Source organism: Erpetoichthys calabaricus, chromosome 18 (genome assembly GCF_900747795.2).
Source record: "Erpetoichthys calabaricus chromosome 18, fErpCal1.3, whole genome shotgun sequence".
Lineage (NCBI taxonomy): Eukaryota > Metazoa > Chordata > Cladistia > Polypteriformes > Polypteridae > Erpetoichthys > Erpetoichthys calabaricus.
This window is the reverse complement of record NC_041411.2, coordinates 56,516,399-56,538,424: the sequence shown is the minus strand read 5'-3', so window position 1 is coordinate 56,538,424 and position 22,026 is coordinate 56,516,399.

The following is a 22,026-nucleotide window of genomic DNA, read 5'->3' as shown; positions in this document are numbered from 1 at the left end:
GTGCAGTGTTCTCTCTGCTTATGTGACACACATTTATACATCTAAGAAAGTTTTTTAGGAGACTTTTCAACTATAGACTGGTCATCGCAAACAGAAGCTTGCTCTCTGTCAGACCAGGTTAATGAGGGAACTTCTGATGTTTTCAGTTTAAAATCACCACCTTTACTTTGAGCACTGCCTTCATAAGGCATTGGATTAGTTCAGAACTGTGACACTTAGTAAGCTGTCCAATTGTTCTCACACAGTTTAAAGCACAATTCACTCATGGTTGTCTCCAGAGATACATATTATACATCTGGTGTAATAGAAAGCATGCAGGGATTGGCATCCCAACCAGGAGGACAGCGCAATGGAAGGACCAAGGGAGAGGAGCACTGATGAATATTTTCTCCCACAATATGCTAGATGGCGGCCTCCCTGGCTTAGGATTCTGACACGGACACCTGCAAGGCATGCTGGGAACTGTAGTCCCATGGGTCAGCCCTGTTAGGTTCTGTAGGAGCCGCCATGGAAGCAGAAGGGAGTCACAATCCCCCCCTTTTTGGGACTTCCACCAGGCTATGCCCTAGCACTGAAAATACTCCTAGGTCCAAGATAAAAGAGACTGCTCAACCTCATCCAGACTCCACAGGAGCAGCCAAAGAGCCCCGAAGTAATTGTCAATACAAGACAGGAAAATCAGAATGACAAATTGATTTAAGACAAGCTCACTGTACTATTCCAGCCACTGCAGTTATTGAAAGCCCTTAACACAGTGGTGAAGGGGTTAGAAGATACTGCAAAGACACCCATCATAGCGCTTGAAAATTATTTACGGATCCTGCTGCAGAACATAGATTCGGCTGTACAGGTGAGTAGTTCCTGTGAAGTAAAGCAAGTAGATATGCAGAGCGAAGAGGTCCTGGATGTTAGTAAAGGGCACCAAGTAGACGCGGTTCATACAGCTACACTGGTTGAGAACGTTAATAATTCAAATTGTGGGCCTTCCGTCCGGGAAACAACAACTCAGATGGAAGAGCTCATGTTGGAAAGAGAAAAAATAAAAAGGATAAGATTTGTTCATGTCACTTTTGAAGCCTTTGTGCAAGGTAGATTATGTAAATAAACCTTTTTATTTATACCAGGCTTTGGGGAGCTGCAACGCCCCCTAGTGGCCACGCAGGCTTTAGCGAGACTAACCACTGAATGGAATTTAAGAAGAGACAAACCATAACATAAGAACAAACAAACATAAGAAATTTGACAAATGAGAGGAGACCATTCAGTCCATCATGTTTGTCTGTTTAACTAGTAGCAAAGCTGTCCTACTATCTCATCTAAATACTTCTTAAAGAGGTTTGTAAAGTTAAACATTTAAATTTAATTATGGAAGGCATAAGTAAGGTGGATGGCTATTATTAGTTTAAAGTTGGTTTTTTAACATGGATGTTCAAGAGCAGATTAGTCTGTTCAGAAGTATATTTCACTGAAATGGTAGATAATATCTTTTCATACAGTGACCTGTTGGAGCAGAGTGTTGGTCACATTGGATGAAATTTTGATAAAAGGTTATTTTTGGGCTGAATGGTTTACCTTCTTCAATACATTTCCTTAAAATCATGTGCTTCTTTTTTGTTTATATGTAATGGTTTACATTTCACAGTATTTCACACAGGTAAACCATTCTCCATAGTAAAATAATACATGTCCAGGTGGTTGGTTCTGCAACACTATAAGGTACTCAGAACACCACAATTTAGATGTTCTCTGTTAATGCATAAAGTAACTAATCCCTACCGTCCACTGCTGTATCCTCGTTAGCCTTTAAATATGAAATGTCCATTAATGACTCATTAGATATAGAAGGGCAGAAGATAAATGTTGAGCTGATGTTACAGATGGACAGTATAAGACAACTTATATGAAAAAAGTGTGTAAGCTTGTATCACTGGGTTATGCCCTGCTCTAGAGGACAGTAAGGGACTGATTTACTAATGCTGCTTTCATCCACAGATTTCTTCCACACCTAGACAGAACTGACCTAAGTCTTACCCAAGAATTAAATGTACACCCCATACCATGATGCATTAAGATGTGTTCCACAAGTCCCACAAGAATACATCCCTCTATTATGCTCTCTTTACTCAAACACTGGAATGTTTCCTAAAGTATATTTGGACACAGAGACACTACATTGTGTCCACAATTATGTGCTTCTGTATTTTGAGAAAATCATTATAAAAAAATGTAAATATTCACCTATTTGGTAACCTATTTGTAACACTTCAACATCACAGGGCTTATGGCCTATCCCAACAGCATCAGAAAAAGATAAAAAATAGTTCTGTATTGGGTGACAGTCCATCGCAGCACACAGTCTCACAAACAGATGCACACTCACTAATACTATATTAATTTAGAGTTGACAACTGTCCTAACCTGAAGCTGTTGAGCATGAGGGAGAAAAAAAATCAGAATACTTGAAAAAACAATCATGGAAATGCATGGAGAGTGGTGAGACACCACTTCTAACCACTGTGCCACCTTGCTGCCTAGTGTATAAAACATGACTAGTAATCACAACACAGTAAAATAGCAAGTCTACCTCCTGCACTGGACAACTCATTCCATACTTATTCTTTCCTTTTCTATGAAGCTCTTTTTGAAAGAAAAAAGTAACAGAATGTAGTTACTGGTATATCTTGTGCAAAAGAAGTAGCCTTCACAAGGCCACACATTTGCCACTTTTATCACTAGTTTTGCTATGAGCACTATGGAAGTCTACATGTGCTCACTTTGTGTCAGTATTTATCTTTCAGACTTCATATGTACATGACAGCCTCGATGTAAATCCTTCTCTTTCCCATATTTGGCATTGTTCAATGCCATCTGTAACAACACTTACAGTATATTATGCTGTTTAATTACATTCTGCTGCATTAGATTTGTGAAAACCAACTGATCTGTGCAATAATAAACTCATATATATTTGGCGTGTGTTGTGATGTAAGATTTTGCATATAACTTGATAAATATTTTGTATGTCTTTATTTGTAATTTAGGCAAAGCAATGTTACATTAGTGAGAAGTATTCATGTTTACAACCCCCCCCCCCCCTTTAGGAACGGGTCTCTTTGAATTTTATGACAGAGATGGAATTGGGGTGCCTTAAACCAGTTTGGCGAGTATTTCTCTGCTAAAGTCTTTCAACCTCCGCAAGGAATCCAGGTTACCTTAACATATGTTTTGGGGGCAGGTGTTAAGATGTTCTATTTCTCCATTGGTCTGAGGTATGGCTGTTTGGAATTGGCTTGTCTCAGAGGCCTTTAAGTACTATGATGCCCTATTGGCTCTAGGGGTTGGACAGAACGTCTATAAATTTACTTGCTCAACCACATTATATCTCTCTTACTAACCTCTGATGATGAAGACAACACAATGAAGAGCACAGCTCGGCAGCCATATTGAACAGGCTTGTGGCCTGTTCTGAAGAAAGCTGAGCACCAAGGATGCCTTAACTAGAGACATTTTAAATAACTAACAAGTCTGTGTGCCGCCTGAACTACACTTCACTATTTGATCAGGTTGTATGGTTGCCAATATTCAAATGTACTTTGCATATTGTTATTATTTATGAATATTATCAATAATACATTATTTTATGTGTAACGTAACTCCTGCTTGTCTTTTTACTACACATAATTGCCTATAGATATAGAAGGGAAGGTGGGGATAAGTTATATACTATAATCTATACTAATTAATAAAAGGCAAAGCCCTCACTGACTCACTGACTGACTGACTGACTGACTGATCACTAATTCTGCAACTTCCCGTGTAGGTGGAAGGCTGAAATTTGGCAGGCTGATTCCTTACAGCTTACTTACAAAAGTTAGGCAGGTTTCATTTCGAAATTCAACTCGTAATGGTCATAACTGGAACCTCTTTTTTCACAATATACTGTAATGGACGGCAGCTTGATGGCCGTGGGAGGAGGAGTTGAGTGTCACGTCATCGCGCCTCCCACGTAATCACGTGAAAAGACTGTGAACGCAGTAGGGAGAAATGAAGGAGGAGCCGCAAACAGCGAAGAACAAAAAATTCATTAAACAATTGAGAAGGGAGCGAAACAATAAGAAGCGAGCGAGTAAAGCATACAATCATCTTCATAAGGGAAACAAAGCACGGTGTAAAACGTAAGTTTAAATTAAGTTTATAGAAACGCTTCCGCTGCGGATTGCAATAACATATTCGCGAGATAAAAGAACGCAGTAGGGAGAAATGAAGGATGAGCCGCAAACAGCGAAGAACAAAAAAATTCATTAAACAATTGAGAAGGGAGCGAAACAATAAGAAGCGAGCGAGTGAAGCATACAAGCATCTTCATAAGGGAAAAAAGCACGGTGTAAAACGTAAGTTTAAATTAAGTTTATAGAAACGCTCCCGCTGCGGATTGCAATAACATATTCGCGAGATAAAAGTTTAATGAGAAGACACGAGGTATAAACGAACCACACGCCATAGCGCAACGTTAGGGGCTTCACCTCTGGCGCGGACGTTCGAGATTCAATTCCCGAGAGCGGAGGCAGTGAGTGTGTACGCCTGATGAGTCCAGAATTAGGGAGAAACATGTGTCGCATACTCTTTGCATTATTTGAAAGTAAACTATTAAAACCATTCTATGATCTGCTTCTCGCAACTGAAAGACGGCACATGGCAGATGTTAGCCGACTTGCTGACCGCAACGTTAGGGGCTTCAACTCTGGCGCCGCAAACAGCGAAGAACAAAAAATTAATTAAACAATTGAGAAGGGAGCGAAACAATAAGAAGCAAGCGAGTGAAGCATACAAGCATCTTCATAAGGGAAACAAAGCACGGTGTAAAACGTTAAGTTTAAATTAAGTTTATAGAAACGCTCCCGCTGCAGATTGCAATAACATATTCGCGAGATAAAAGTTTAATGAGAAGACACGAGGTATAAACGAACCACATGCCGTAGCGCAACGTTAGGGGCTTCACTTCTGGCGCTGACGTTCGAGATTCGATTCCCGAGAGGGGATGCAATGCGTGTGTACGCATGAAGAGCACAGAATTAGGGCGAAACACGTGTCGCGTACTCTTTGCAAAATTTGAAAGTAAACAATTTCAACCATTCTATGATCTGCTTCTCGCAACTGAAAGACGGCACATGGCGGATGTTAGCCGACTTGCTGACCGCAACGTTAGGGGCTTCAACTCTGGCACTGACGATAGCGATTCGATTCCCGAGAGGGGATGCAGTGAGTGTGTACGTCTGATGAGCCCAGAATTAGGGAGAAACACGTGTCGCATACTCTTTGCATTATTTGAAAGTAAACTATTAAAACCATTCTATGATCTGCTTCTGGGAACAGAAAGAGGGCACGTGGCAGACGTAAGGCGACTTGCTGACCAACCACAAGCGTAATCTGGCAGGTAACCACCCATACAATCAGATTGTGATTCAGAAAACGAATGCCATGAATGTAATTACCACGATCTACATACTGTCAAATAAACGAAACACACGCCGTAGCGCGGCAGCTGTGAAAAGGGAGGTTCACAAAAAAACAGATCCTTAACAAATTGTTATTGGTATATTTTCGATCCGTTTAAAAAGGTTTTCTTTTCTTCTTAATAAAAAATTAAAAGCAGTACTTCGCCGCAATGAACCGCGAGAATTTGGCTATATATATCTGCTTCTCGCAATTAAAAGAGGGCACGTGCCGGATGTTACATGACTTGATGACCAAGCATAAGCGTTACCTGCCAGGTAACCACCCATACAATTAGATTGTGATTCAGACTAGGAATGCAATGAATGTAATTACCCCGATCTACATACAAGGCGAAAGTCTTGCAACATTCAAAGATGATGGTTTGGGATAAGAACACCATGGAACATAAAAGAGCTTATGAAGCCTTGAACCGAAAAAAGCAAGATCTCAGAGATAGTAAAAAAAAAAAAAAAAGGAGGTAATGTTGTTTTACTCGCTGTAGATTTTAGTCAAACATTACCAGTTATTCCACGAGGGAGACAGCAGATGAACTCAACGCGTGTTTAAAATCCATGCTTCTCCCACGGTCGGTTATATGTCGCGTGTTCTCGGGTAGGTACAACAAAAAATGTATACATTTAAGCATGTAATGGGCAAACAAAAAATGAGGTATACCCAAAGGCACTGCAGTAGTACTCAATGTAACTTTACTTCTTAAATGTTAATGTTTTACTGTTTAATAATTTATACGCTTCTTATATGTTGTTCAAATTCTTTTATCAAAACACCAGTGACAGCGCAATGCACGATAACATGGAGTGAATACACCATACGCATCCGCCCACGGCCACCCTGGTGTGCGCAGATAGGAGTTGATTCTACAATAAAATAAAATAAAGATAAAAAGAAGTAATACGATCATCACCCATAAAGCGGATAGTAGACGTGACGTACTATATGTGTACCAGATTTCAAGTCAATAGGTGAAACGGTTTGCGAGCTACAGACGATTTAAAATCCTGGACAGACAAACGAATAGCCACGGTAGCAAATTATAGAAGAACATTTTACTGTTTAATAATTTATATTTATATGAAATGTGCTTCTTATATATTACTTCATATTCTCATATGATAATGATGTTAATGTTATTTATATTGATTTCTATGTTATTGTAAGTGCATGTATGTGTGTATATGTATGTATGTATGTATATGTGTATATATATATATATATATATATATATATATATATATATATATATATAGATATATATATGTATATCTATATATATATGTATATGTATATATATATATATATATCCATCCATCCATTTTCCAACCCACTGAATCCGAACACAGGGTCACGGGGGCTGCTGGAGCCAATCCCAGCCAACACAGGGCACAAGACAGGAAACAATCCTGGGCAGGGTGCCAACCCACCGCAGATATATATGATATGTATATGTATATATACAGTAATCCCTCCTCCATCGCGGGGGTTGCGTTCCAGAGCCACCCGCGAAATAAGAAAATCCGCGAAGTAGAAACCATATGTTTATATGGTTATTTTTATATTGTCATGCTTGGGTCACAGATTTGCGCAGAAACACAGGAGGTTGTAGAGAGACAGGAACGTTATTCAAACACTGCAAACAAACATTTGTCTCTTTTTCAAAAGTTTAAACTGTGCTCCATGACAAGACAGAGATGACAGTTCAGTCTCACAATTAAAAGAATGCAAACATATCTTCCTCTTCAAAGGAGCAAACAAATCAATAGGGCTGTTTGCTTTTAAGTATGCGAAGCACCGTGGCACAAAGCTGTTGAAGGCGGCAGCTCACACCCCCTCCGTCAAGAGCAGACAAAGAGAGAGAGCGAGAGAGACAGAGTTTGTTTTTCAAGCAAAAATCAATACGTGCCCTTCGAGCTTTTAAGTATGCGAAGCACCGTGCATGTCGTTTCAGAAAGCAGCTGCACAAAAGATAGAAACGTGAAGATAATCTTTCAGCATTTTTAGACGAGCGTCCGTATCGTCTAGGTGTGCGAACAGCCCCCCTGCTCAATCCCCCTACGTCAGGATCAGAGAAAGTCCGCGCAAGAGAAAGAGAAAAGTAAGCTGGGTAGCTTCTCAGCCATCTGCCAATAGTGTCCCTTGTATGAAATCAACTGGGAAAACCAACTGAGGAAGCATGTACCAGAAATTAAAAGACCCATTGTCCGCAGAAACCCGCGAAGCAGCGAAAAATCCGCGATATATATTTAAATATGCTTACATATAAAATCCGCGATGGAGTGAAGCCGCAAAAGGCGAAGCGCGATATAGTGAGGGATTACTGTATTATATATATATATATAAAATATGAATATGTGTGTGTATATATATATATATATATATATATATATATATATATATAAAATATGTATATGTATCTATACTAATAAAAGGCAAAGCCCTCACTGACTGACTGACTGACTGACTGACTGACTGATTGACTCACTCATCACTAATTGTCCAACTTCCCGTGTAGGTGGAAGGCTGAAATTTGGCAGGCTCATTCCTTACAGCTTACTTACAAAAGTTAGGCAGGTTTCATTTCGAAATTCAACGCGTAATGGTCATAACTGGAACCTCTTTTTTGACAATATACTGTAATGGACGGCAGCTCGATGGCCGTGGGAGGCGGAGTTGAGTGTCACGTCATCACACCTCCCACGTAATCACGTGAAAAGACTGTGAACGCAGTAGGGAGAAATGAAGGAAGAGCCGCAAACAGCGAAGAACAAAAAATTCATTAAACAATTGAGAAGGGAGCGAAACAATAAGAAGCGAGCGACTGAAGCATACAAGCATCTTCATACGGGAAATAAAGCACGGTGTAAAACGTAAATTTAAATTAAGTTTATAGAAACGCTCCCGCTGCGGATTGCAATAACATATTCGCTAGATAAAAGTTTAATGAGAAGACATGAGGTATAAACGAACCACACGCCGTTGCGCAACGTTAGGGGCTTCACTTCCGGCGATGACGTTCGAGATTCGATTCCCAAGAGGGGATGCAATGAGTATGTACGCATGAGGAGCACAGAATTAGATCGAAACACGTGTCGCGTACTCTTTGCATAATTTGAAAGTAAACAATTTCAACCATTCTATGATCTGCTTCTCGCAACTGAAAGAGGGCACGTGGCAGACGTAAGGCGACTTGCTCACCAACCACAAGCGTAACCTGGCAGGTAACCAACCATACAATCAGATTGTGATTCAGAAAACGAATGCCATGAATGTAATTACCACGAACTACATACTGTCAAATAAACGAAACACACGCCGTAGCGCGACAGCTGTGAAAAGGGAGGTTCACAAAAAAACAGATCCTTAACAAATTGTTATTGGTATATTTTCGATCCGTTTAAAAAGGTTTTCTTTTCTTCTTAATAAAAAATTAAAAGCAGTACTTCGCCACAACGAAGCACGAGAATTTGGCTATATACTGTATATCTGCTTCTCGCAATTAAAAGAGGGCACGTGCCGGTTGTTAGACGACTTGATGACCAAGCATAAGCGTTACCTGCCATATATATGTTTACATAACCTCTTTAACACACTACTTCTCCGCTGCGAAGTGCAGGTATTTTGCTAGTACCTTATAAACAGTGGTAAGTCTGTGAGATCAGGCATTCTGACAAAGGCTACTTATTAATAATACAATAGGGGAAAGTTGAGCAATACATTACCAAGACAAAACAGTGTGTTAGGTTAGTTGGCAGTTCTCAACTTGCTCATATGAGTGGTGTGATAGACTGGCACTTCATCCACAGTTTGTTCCTGCCTGGTACTCAGTGTTACAGGGATAGGATCAAGATTAGAAATTTTATGTTATGTTAGTGCAATATCAGAAGATTCTCCAGACCACTACTTTCCTCTGATGTTCTACAAAGGAAGCATTTAACACCAGCCTGCCCTTGTGAAAATGATGAATTAGTAAACACAGTTGTGTTTTTAAAGGAAGTTGCATCAAGACCAGCCCCAATACCACTCCCCACCAAGAACTATGTCCCTTGAAATTACCATATGGTTGGGGTCATACTATAAAAATAAAGGAGATAATACAGAACCCCAAGATTATCATCAAAGAAATTGTAACACGAAGCTGCAGGCCCTTCCGATTGTCTACCAACAGTAAATAAAATCTTTTAAACCCTCCATTTCCCCAAGGTCAGGAAAACATTATCAATAGGTCCAATGGTGAGCTGTAGTAAGGAAGAGTGGGAGGACAGCAATTAGCACAAAAAGTTTACAAATACATTAGCATTTAAGCCATCAACAGACACTTTAAGCAAAATAACCATTTAGATGAAAGCATGTGTCTATCCCACTGGACACTCTCTGCATTAGCCAGATTTCCAGACTGCTTGGCATAATATTAGACAGACACTAGATACCGCTAGGCAGGCACATGAAGCGATCCTAGTGTAAACAAACTTTAAATGTAGATGGCTTCAGTGGTACATGACCTGCAGGTTTTGTCAGCTGCATCATATCCACCTGGACAAGTGCTACCTGCAACCCAAGAGAAGACATGATGACAGTATTTAAAACATGGAAAGAACTGGTAAGGCTAAAGGAAGCTTTTACTTTATAGTATCTTTTTCAAAGATAAATGCATACTTTGCATAGATGTTAGAAATTTTCTGCCTTAATCATAGTGAGTTCTTATCCAGATGATATTATAGATGCTTCAGCTACTGCAGTCAGAAGGCTTGACTTAAACTGCATCCAGGTGCTCACAGTCTTAAATTGAACACTTTACCCAATGAAATGTGTGTAAATTAAGAAATTAGAGGTAGTGGAGTCTAAGGCAAAGATGTCTAGTCTGGAAGGTGAAGCTAATGCTTAAATGTACATCAAGGAATTACTGAATAAAAAACTGAATGCTGAAGTTGGATGACGAAAATAAGAGAAGGTATCAAGGGTGCCTGGCAGAATCTTGGCTACTCACAAAAGCCGAGAATCAGTAAGATGCAGTAAAGAAAATGGCTTGGACATAAATCCTTGACAAAGCTAATTTGCCAATTACACAAACAAACAAAGAGTTGCCTCTGAAAAAAATTATTAAGCTAAGGTTTTGACTGCATTCAAAGGGAAAGCACACAAGTAGGAAAAATGTTTAATTACCCATAAGAAACATGGGATACATTAGAGTGCATGCACCGGGTGAGAATATTTGCTTACCTTCAGACACCTGCTAAAAGTTTAGATTCAGTTTATTGTATGCAAAGTGCTATCCAGTGACAAGGTCAACAAAGCTCTTCATTCTAACACATATACTGTAGTAAAGAAACATCAAAACATGTAAAACAGAAAAAAAAGAAATGCACTAACAAATATGTACATGCAAATCAATAAGTACAGTAAACCCTCCTCCATCGCGGGGGTTGCGTTGCAGAGCCACCCGCGAAATAAGAAAATCCGCGAAGTAGAAACCATATGTTTATATGGTTATTTTTATATTGTCGTGCTTGGGTCACAGATTTGCGCAGAAACACAGGAGGTTGTAGAGAGACAGGAACGTTATTCAAACACTGCAAACAAACATTTGTCTCTTTTTCAAAAGTTTAAACAGTGCTCCATGACAAGACAGAGATGACACTTCTGTCTCACAATTAAAAGAATGCAAACATATCTTCCTCTTCAAAGGAGTGCGCGTCAGGAGCATATAATGTCACAGAGAGATCGAGAAAAGCAAACAAATCAATAGGGCTGTTTGGCTTTTAAGTATGCGAAGCACCACGGCACAAAGCTGTTGAAGGCGGCACCTCAAACCCCTCCTGTCAGGAGCAGAGAAAGAGAGAGAGAGAGAGAGAGATAGAGAGAGACAGAGTTTGTTTTTCAATCAAAAATCAATACGTGCCCTTCGAGCTTTTAAGTATGCGAAGCACCGTGCAGCATGTCGTTTCAGGAAGCAGCTGCACAAAAGATAGCAACGTGAAGATAATCTTTCAGCATTTTTAGACGAGCCTCCGTATCGTCTAGGTGTGCGAACAGCCCCCCTGCTCAATCCCCCTACGTCAGGATCAGAGAAAGTCAGCGCAAGAGAGAGAGAAAAGTAAGCTGGGTAGCTTCTCAGCCATCTGCCAATAGCGTCCCTTGTATGAAATCAACTGGGCAAACCAACTGAGGAAGCATGTACCAGAAATTAAAAGACCCATTGTCCGCAGAAATCCGCGAACCAGCAAAAAATCCGCGATATATATTTAAATATGCTTACATATAAAATCCGCGATGGAGTGAAGCCGCGAAAGGCGAAGCGCGATATAGCGAGGGATTACTGTATTGTTCCTGCGGTGGGTTGGCACCCTGCCCAGGATTGTTTCCTGCCTTGTGCCCTGTGTTGGCTGGGATTGGCTCCAGCAGACCCCCGTGACCCTGTGTTCGGATTCAGCGGGTTGGAAAATGGATGGATGGATTACTGTATTGTATACAATTGTTGTTAAAAGAAGTCTACACACTTCTGTTGAAATTTCAGCTTTTGTTGAGTTAAAGGGCCAAAATCATGGCAGACCCTTATTTGCCGGTAGTACTCAAGTAAAAACCCAATTGTTTATTTTCTATAAAACATATTAAAAATAAAAAAGGCATGGAAGTTTCAAAAGACTGCACAGTGGGGTTGAGTGGTAAAAGGATTTCAGCCAATTAATTTTATAACCTGACATGGTTTTGTTGGATTTGAAAAGGTCAAAAAAATAAATTATGTTAGCAGGCCAAAAATAATACGTAAAAAGGGCAAGAATATATCTAGAAACAACAACAACCTACATTTTCTTTACAGACAGGACACACAGATACTTCTTTGTTTATCACAACAGCATGCCCCACATTTTTCTTTAAACTTTACCACACTTTCTTTTCTTAGACATTGCAGTAGGTTAGAAAAGCTACCAGCATCCATAGAACTGAAATCAATATTAAATGTAAAAATGTCAAAGTCAAGTGAGAGCAGTTATCAGGACACAGGTGAACATTTTAAGCTTAAGTTAATTACAACTGTTCACACCTATATATTACCATGTGTCACAATCAGATTGCACTTGATTATATTAAAAAATATGTAAACATGCTGGTGGTGGATCATACTGACCACATTCAGAGTTGATCAGAAATAGATTTTGATCACATTAACAGGAGTAGAAATGCAAATGTGTCTTACAGACATACAACAATCAAATCAGTGGTAAAGACAAAAGAATTGCGGAAAAATGGTCAATCCTGACACTCATGCTGCTTTATAAAGGGAATGGATCAGTAGCAGGGGTATGTGTGACGTTTCTATTCTATTATCTCCTTTAAAACACTGTCACTTCTTTGGCACCCTGGTAAAACACAAAGGCTCTTCATGACAGTATTGTATGTCATCTTCTTTTCACTTTTTCTTGTTGAGTTGTTATGAGCAGCCAGTTTGCATTCATGTTAGTTGCTTTACTATGCTGTGCTGCACAGAATAACGTGAACAGACACTGGAGAGGTGTTCTAATGCCAGGAATAAAGGTTATTCAGTTAAATTATATACAGATGCAACATATATACTATATAAAATGCCCGTTGTGAAAAATAACGGTCATTACAGGCTATATGTAACATGTTTTAGATACTGATAAAGCAGGCCATGTTACAAACATCCATGGGCTGGATCTGTCCCTTGGGCCTTGAGTTTGACTCAATAGTACTTAAAGATTTAAGGACCGTTTTTATCCACAGGTCACAAGGTTACTCTATAGCCACTCATACTTTCAAAAACATTGTTGCATTTATACAGTACATATTGTATTCAGTGTATGATGTTAAATGTTTGTATAAGGGGGACATGAAAGTGTGCATAAAATTAACCTTGAATTTAAATCCATTATGATCAATAATTAGTGATTTAACAAGTTCCTTTATTTAGGTGTGGCAGCATGGTGAGATGTTATTGTCATCGATCTTTGGTATGGGGTGGGATTTGGGACTGAATAGCAGAGGTGGGTGAAGGGTTCTGTTTGGTCAAGATATTTGTTATATAGCATTTTAATGATACATTTTGTTCTTTATTTATATTAATAAAAATCTGATCACCTAATAATTAAAAGTTTATATGCCTTGGTTGTATAAGTGTGCACATCTTTTATAATGGGGATTGTAACTGTTTCCATATTTAATCAATAACATTCCAAAAATGTACAAAGGTAATATGAATTCTAATTAATCCTAATAAAAACAAGCTATTCTAGTAAGATTTCACCTAAAGGTTCTTGGTTAGCTAGCCATTGTCCGCAAGTAGCTAAGGAAAAATTTATGAAAGCTTAGTGCTGAAATTTACAGATCAATAGAGAGGGATATGAAAGATTCCACAAGTGATACATACACTCACACACTTCATTAGGTAAACCTTACTAGTACTGGGTTGGACCCATTTTTCAAGTCAAGCCAAGTCAAGAGTATTTATTGTCATTTCATCCATATAAAGTAGTACAGCATAAAGTGAAACGAAACAACGCTCCTCCAGGACCATGGTAATACATAAAACATAGGACAATGAAGAATCCACAACACATAACATAAAGACACATAATATATAACAAGGTGCATGTGAGTCAAATGTGCAAACATGTGCAACCATGTGCAACACTGCAGAACAGAACACGTATATCAGATATCAGACCGGTCCATGAGTGTTCAGGAGTCTGACTGCTTGGGGGAAGAAACTGTTACACATTCTGGTGATGAGGGCCCAAATGCTTCGGTACCTTTTTCCCAATGGTAGGAGTGTAAACGGTGAATGTGAGGGGTGTGTTGGATCATTCACAATGCTGGTGGCTTTGTGGATGCAGCGTGTGGTGTAAATGTCCATGATGGAGGGAAGAGAGACACCGATGATCTTCTGAGCTGTCTTCACTATCTGTTGTAGGGCTTTGCGATCCCTGACTGTGCAATTTCCAAACCAGACAGTGATGTAGTTGCTCAGGATGCTCTCTTTGGTTCCTCTGTAGAATGTTGTTAGAGTAGCTGGTGGAAGATGGGCTTTCCTCAGCCTACGCAGGAAGTAGAGCCGCTGCTGGGCTTTCTTGGCTAAACAGCTGGTGTTGTGGGACCAGGTGAGGTTCTCTGCCAGGTGAACACCCAGGAATTTGGTGCTATTGACGACCTCCACAGTTGAGCCATCAATGTTCAGTGGCAAATGGTCACTCTTAGTGTTTCTAAAGTCAACAATCATCTCCTTTGTTTCGTCTACATTCAGAGACAGGTTATTGGCTTTACACCAGTCCGTTAACTGCTGCACCTCCTCTCTGTATGCGGACTCGTTGTTGTTGCTGATGAGACCCACCACAGTCGTGTCATCTGCAAATTTTATGATGTGATTAGAGCTGTGCGTTGCTGCACAGTCATGAGTCAGTAGTGGGAACAGTAATGGAGTGAGCACACAGCCTTGAGGGGCTCCAGTGCTCAGTGTGGTGGTTCTGGAGATGTTGTTTCCAATTCTGACTAACTGAGGTCTCTCAGTCAGGAAGTCCAGAATCCAGTTACAGAGGTAGGTGTTCAGTCCCAGCAGGCTCAGTTTTTACGTCAGCTGCTGAGGAATGATCATGTTGAATGCTGAGCTGAAGTCGATAAACAGCATTCGAACGTTTGTGTCCTTATTGTCCAGATGAGTGAGAGCCAGATGAAGAGTGGTGGCTATTGCATCATCTGTTCAACGGTTCCGGTGGTAAGCAAACTGCAGGGGATCCAGTGAGGGGGGCAGCAGGGTTTTGATGTGCCTCATGACAAGCTTCTCAAAGCACTTCATAATGATGGATGTGAGTGCAATGGGACGGTAGTCATTGAGTTTGGACACTTGCGACTTTTTTGGCACGGGAACTACGGTGGTGGTTTTGAAGCAGGTTGGGTCGATGGTGGTGCTCCGGGAGATGTTGAAGATGTCCGTAAAAATGTCTTCCAGTTGGTCTGCACATTCCCTTAGTACTCTGCCAGGAATATTGTCTGGTCCTGCAGCCTTCTGTGGGTTGACTCTTCATAGAGTATTTCTCACATCGGCCACAGTCTGATTTAATGCCTGGTCACTAGGAGGAGAGGTGGTCTTCGTCATCACCATGTTGTTCTGTGCTTCAAACTGTGCATAGAAGTTATTCAGCACATCTGGAAGGGAGGCGTCACTGTCACAGGTAGGTGGTGTTGTCCTTTAATTAGTGATATCCTGTATGCCTTTCCACATGCTCTGTGCGTCTTTGTCATGTAGGAAATGTCCATGGATTCTCTGGGCATGTGCGCGCTTTGCTGCTCTGATGGTGCGGGATAGTTTGGCCCTCGCTGTTCTCAGGGCAATTTCGTCACCTTCCCTGAAGGCAGAGTCCAAGGTCCTCAGTAGCACACACATTTCCTCTGTAATCCACGGTTTCTGATTGGGGCGTGCAGTGATGTACTTATTGATGTAGCTGGTCACTGATGACGTGTACTCCTTCAAGTTTATACAGTCGCTGTTGGCTGCAGCCTCTCTAAACATGTCCCAGTCAGTGCACTCAAAACAGTCTTGAAGAGCAGAGATGGCTTCTGCTGGCCAGGTTCTCACCTGCGTCACAACCGGTTTGGTGCGTCTGACGAGCGGTCTGTATGCTGGAAATAACATGACAGAGATGTGATCTGAGTTTCCAAAGTTTTGGCGGGGCTCCGCCAGGTACGCAGCAGGGATGTTTGTATATAAGTAAAATCCAGCATGTTCGTCCCTCTTGTTGCAAAATCCACAAACTGATGGAATTTAGGGAGCACTGACTTGAGATTTGCATGATTGAAATCTCCTGCGACAATAATCAGTCCATCCAGGTGTGTGTTCTGTATGTCTGTGATGGAGCTGTACAGTTCCCAGAGCGCTTCCTTAGCATTAGTACTGAGAGGTATGTAAACTCCGATTATGTGGATGGTGGTGAATTCCTGAGACAAATAAAAAGGTCTACATTTAACAATCACAAACTCCACTAGCAGTGAGCAGTAGCTAGAAACAAGCACAGAGTTACTGCACCATTCCATGTTGATATAAACACACAGTCCACCACCGCGAGTCTTACCACACAGAGTAGCATTTCTGTCGGCTCGAAACATGGCTAGTCCATGTAGCTGAATGGTGGCGCCCGGAACCCTGTTGCTGAGCCACGTCTTCATGAAAACAAAGACACAACAGTCTCTATACTCACGCTGGGTAGTTCGCTGGAGTCGGATGCAGTCCAATTTATTGTCCTGGGAGCAGACATTAGAAAGTAATATGGACGGGAGTGCCGGACGGCTAGGGTTAGCTTTTAGCCTAGCATGGATTCCCGCTCGCTTCCCGCGTCTCCACTTCCTCGTGCACCACTGCCATGTGCCACTCCCTTGGCCATTGACATCAGGCGACGCCGGGAGCTGAAGGTCCGGTTCTTGGAGCAGACCGAGGTCGCACAGTTTGTCCCGTAGGTCATTCTTTATGTTTTTCATATGAATGTCAGTAGCAGAGAAGCGTCTCACGTTGATATACATGGACACTAGTTGTTCTGATGTCCATCTACTACTGAAGAGCGGAAAAACAATATGACAAATACTACATAAAAACACCATTTCGGTCCGGAAAGGCTGCTGCGAGCTGCCGCTGCACCGCCTACTGTAATCTTTAATCTTTTGCCTTCAGAAATGTAATTCTTTGTGGCATACATTCAATAAGGTGCTGAAAACATTCCACTGGGATTTGGGCCCATATTGACAGGATAGAATCATGTATTTGCTGCAGATTTGTCAGCTGCACATCCATGATATGTATCTCCCGTTCCACCACATCCCAAAAGGTGCTCTATTTGATTGAGATCTGGTGACTGCAGAGGCCATTTGAGTATAGTGAATACATTGTCATTTTCAAGAAACCAGTTTGAGATAATATGAGCTTTGTGGCATGGTGCATTATCCTGCTGGAAGTAGTCATCAGAAGATGAGTACACTGCGGTCATAAAGGGATTAACATAGTCAGCAATAACGTTCAGGTAGGCTGTGGCATTTAAACAATACTCAGTTGGTACTAAGGGGCTTAAAGTGTGCCAAGAAAATATACTCCACACCATTACACCACCACCACCAGCCTGAACCATTGATACAAGGCAGGATGGATCCATACTTTCATGTTGTTGATACCAAACTCAGACCCTACCCTCTGAATGTCACAGCAGAAATTAGGATTCATCATACCAGGCAACATTTTTCCAATTTTCTGTTCTCCAATTTTGGTGAACCAGTGCGAATTGTAGCCTCAGCTGCCTGTTCTTAGCTGACAAGAGTGGTAGTACCTGGTGTGGTCTCCTGCTACTGTAGCTCTTCTGCTTCAAAGTTTGATGTGTTGTGCATTTAGAGATGCTCTTCTGCATACCTCACTTGTAATGAATGATTATTTGCTTTACTGTTGACTTTCTTTCAGCTTGAACCAGTTTAGCAATTCTCCTCTGACCTCTGGCATGAACAGGGCATTTTTGCCCAGACAACTGCCACTCAATGGATAATTTCCATTTTTCTGATCATTCTCTATAAACCCTAGAGATGGTTGTGCATGAAAATCCCAGTAGATCAGCAGTTTGTGAAATTTTCAGACCAGCCAATCTGGCACCAACAACCATGCCACGTTCAAAGTCACTTAAATCACTTTTCTTCCCCTTTGATGCTCAGTTTGAATTTCAGCAGATCATCTGGACAATGTCTACATGCCTAAAGCACTGAGTTGCTGCCATGTGATTGACTGATTAGGTATTTGCGTTAACAAGCACTCAGCAGGTGTACCTAATAAAGTGGCCAGTGAGTGTACATCGTATGTATAATATGGAACCACTGAGACTTTGCAAAGGGCAGGTTATCCCTCCAAAATTGATGACCTTTTAACTTTTAAAGAACTTACAAGAATTTATGGCCACCACTGTGAACAGTGAGCTTGCCATGGAGTAGAGATGTTTGTGCTTTAATGAGCTGTAGCACTTTGTTGTCTATTGATGATAAAAAAAAAAAATCGAGGCAACCAAAATCCAGACAACAGGCAAAAATCACAGTCAATAATCAGACATCAAGTCAAAAATCAAGCAAGACATGAAATATAATCACAAAGACAATTCAAAAGGGTTTAAAAGGTTTTATCCACAGATCCGATAAGGCTCAATGCAAAGTCTGAACTTTTATCCCATCTGCTGATTAATTCGAGGTCACAACTACAGACCATGCCCCTAGAAACGCGGGACGCGACTCGAATGGAACTAGCTGAACAACTGTCATCCACCGCTGACGGAAAAGCAACGGCTGCAAATTCCAAATGCAAAGTACTCGGAGACAGACTTGCTGTACTGGAAGATCGATGCAGAAGGAATAATATCAGAATCAAAGTCCAAACGCAGTGAAATTCGTAGCTGAACTATTCTCTAAAATAATTGGAGAGGACTTCAAATCAGACACCGAGATAACATATGGGGATCAAATACCTCTAAACCTAGGACTTATCGTGCGTTTCGAAAAATTACAATCTAAATTACATATAATGTTACTTCTCAGACAGAAACAAAATATTATATTTGAAAATAACCATGTTAGTATTTCCCCTCAACAGGTGCTAAACGTGCTGCATTTTACAACATTAAACTGCGCTTACAGAAAGCTGAGATTAGATACACCCTCTTGTATCCTGCCAAACTGAAAGTAGACATTCAAGGCAAGCTCTACATTTTTACTTCTACGGAGGAAGCAGAAAAAGAGCTGAGAAAAATGATCCCAACACTTTTCTGAAATAATATTGTGAGTCACATCCTGTCCTGGCATGGCAAAGATCTTACCAGCTGTTTGATCCGTTTGCAATGATACTGGTACCATAATTATACATCCTTTCCCCTTTTCGGCCACTTTTTGTTTATGCTTTAATTACAATTAATATATTTAATTTATGCTTTAATTACAATTATATGCATATTTGTACAGTATGTATTTTTTTTGAAGGAGTCTGTTTAACAGTATACCCTTGGTTTATTGTATTAGGGCTTTCTATGCTTATCCAGGGCTACTCTTTAACATCATTTCTTAGGTTTACTCAATCAAGACTGTATAAATTTATATTTTATGCATATTGTATTTGGACTGTATCGTCAAATGATTTCTCTCTATTTTAATCCCTATATGTCGCTGCTGGGTGGCTTGTTTTGTTTTGGACGTGCTCTGTCACTAGGTATATTAGATGACTTAGACTTTGTGAAGTGTGGTCCATCCTCACGTGGGGAGGCAAAATGGGGGGGCAGGGGGACTAGGGGGGGAGAGAAAGAGAGCAAGCTATCTCTAATCTATCCTTTTAATCCTTATGATTATAAGTGCCAACATAACAATAGGCTTCATGGCAATAACTCCCAGGAAAATTGGAAATTAAGGTCAAAGCTGTCTTATCTTAAGTTAAGACTACAAAATGACAACAAATGTTCAGAAGCAATATTTCCATGACCGTACAGTTAACGTTGTGAGTTAGAATGTTAAATGTCTGAATCACGAATTAAAGATAATGAAAGTATTCTCTCAGCTAACAGGTCTAAACACTAAAATAGTATTTTTACAGGAGATCCACTTATTAAGCAAGGATCAGTTTTGGCTGTACAGACACTGGACTGGCCAAACATTCCATTCCAGCTATACAAAGAAAACTAGAGGTGTGGGAATTCTTATACATAGAGCAATCTCATTTGTAGTATCAGATGTAGTATCTGATCCTGTATTTGCATCTATTCCCAGTGTGAACACTCATAAAATTATAATGGCTAGGGACTTTAATTGTGTTTTAAATCCAGACCTAGATAGGTCTCCTGCCACAGGGGCAATGACATCTAACACTGCAAAGACAATTACACAGTTTGTAACAGATCACAACTTATCAGACCCCTGGAGATTTCTAAACCCAAACTCAAGAGCATATTCCTTCTACTCACCAGTGCATCACTGCTACTCAAGAACTGATTATTACTTTGTAGATAACAATTTCTTGCCTACGATTAAATCTTAAGCACAACGGTATTGATATCTAAAACCACGCACCTTTGATGATGGAGCTAAAATCATTATGCCCCACATACTCATCTCGTAGCTGGCGTCTTAACCCACTTTTATTAGCAGATGAGAACTGTACATAATTTATATACAAGCAAATCTATTTTTTTTAGAGACAGGAATACTCTGGGAAACCCTGAAGGCTTTCTTAAGAGGACAGATTATCTCCAATCTTTCCCACAGAAGTAAACTGGAAACCAAGAAGGTATCAGAGCTAATTAGTGAAATTACTAGAATAAATCAACAATATGCCAGGTGTCCAAATGAGGCACTTCAAAAGGCAGGCTCTGCATTCAGAACTCAACTTCTTGACAACTAAAGAAACAGAACAAATCATTTTTAAATCAAGACATTATTATTATGAACATGGTGAGAAAGCTAATAATCTTAGCTCAACAAATCCACAAGCAGGAAGTTCGCAATGCAATCCCAGCAATCACCAACACAGACGGAGACAAAATCATTGAGCATAAAAATATAATGCACACATTTAGAGACTGCTATAAGTCCTTTTATTCTACTGAGTTTAAAGAAGACAAGACACAATCTAATGCATTTCTGGATGCATTATAGATACCACAAATAGATACTCTCAGTTCAGAGGAATTGGATAAACCTCTGGCATTATCAGAATTACTAGATGATATTAACTCAGTTGGACTTGGAGAGCAGCAGGCCCTGATGGCTAACTCGCCGAATTATATAAAAAATTTTCAATTAAGCTAGCTCCCCTTTTATTAGCAACATTCACAGAAGCTAGAGACAATAATATTCTACCTCAAACTTTTCACCAAGCATTAATTACCATCTTTCCTAAGCAAAATAAGGACTTATTACAATGTGCATCCTACAGACCAATTTCACTTCTGAATAATGATGTTAAGATACTGTCGAAAGTCCTGGCTAGAAGGACTGAGAAAGTGCTTCTTTCGGTAATATCACAAGACCAAACTGGATTTATTAAAGGCAGACACTTAGCTTCCAATCTTCGACACCTGTTTAATGTAATATACTTACCCACAAAGTCTAACACCCCAGAGATATTATTATCGTTGGATGCAGAAAAATCATTTGATATGGTTAAATGGAACTACCCTTTCACTACATTGGAGAAATTTAGCTTTGGCCCGAACATTTGTGCATGGATCACACTACTTTATACTAGTCCAGAAGCTTCAGTATGTATTAACAACATTAATTCAGACTACTTCAAATTAGAATGTGGTACTAGACAAGGACGCCCCTTATGACCACTGCTTTCTGCAATCGCCATTGAGCCACTGGCAGTTCACTGTTGAAATGCTTATCAGATAAAGGGGATTATCAGAGAAGGACTTGAACAAAAAATTTCACTATATGCAGATGATATGGTACTATATATATATATCATATCCACAAAATACTGCACCTGCAGTACTAATAGAATTT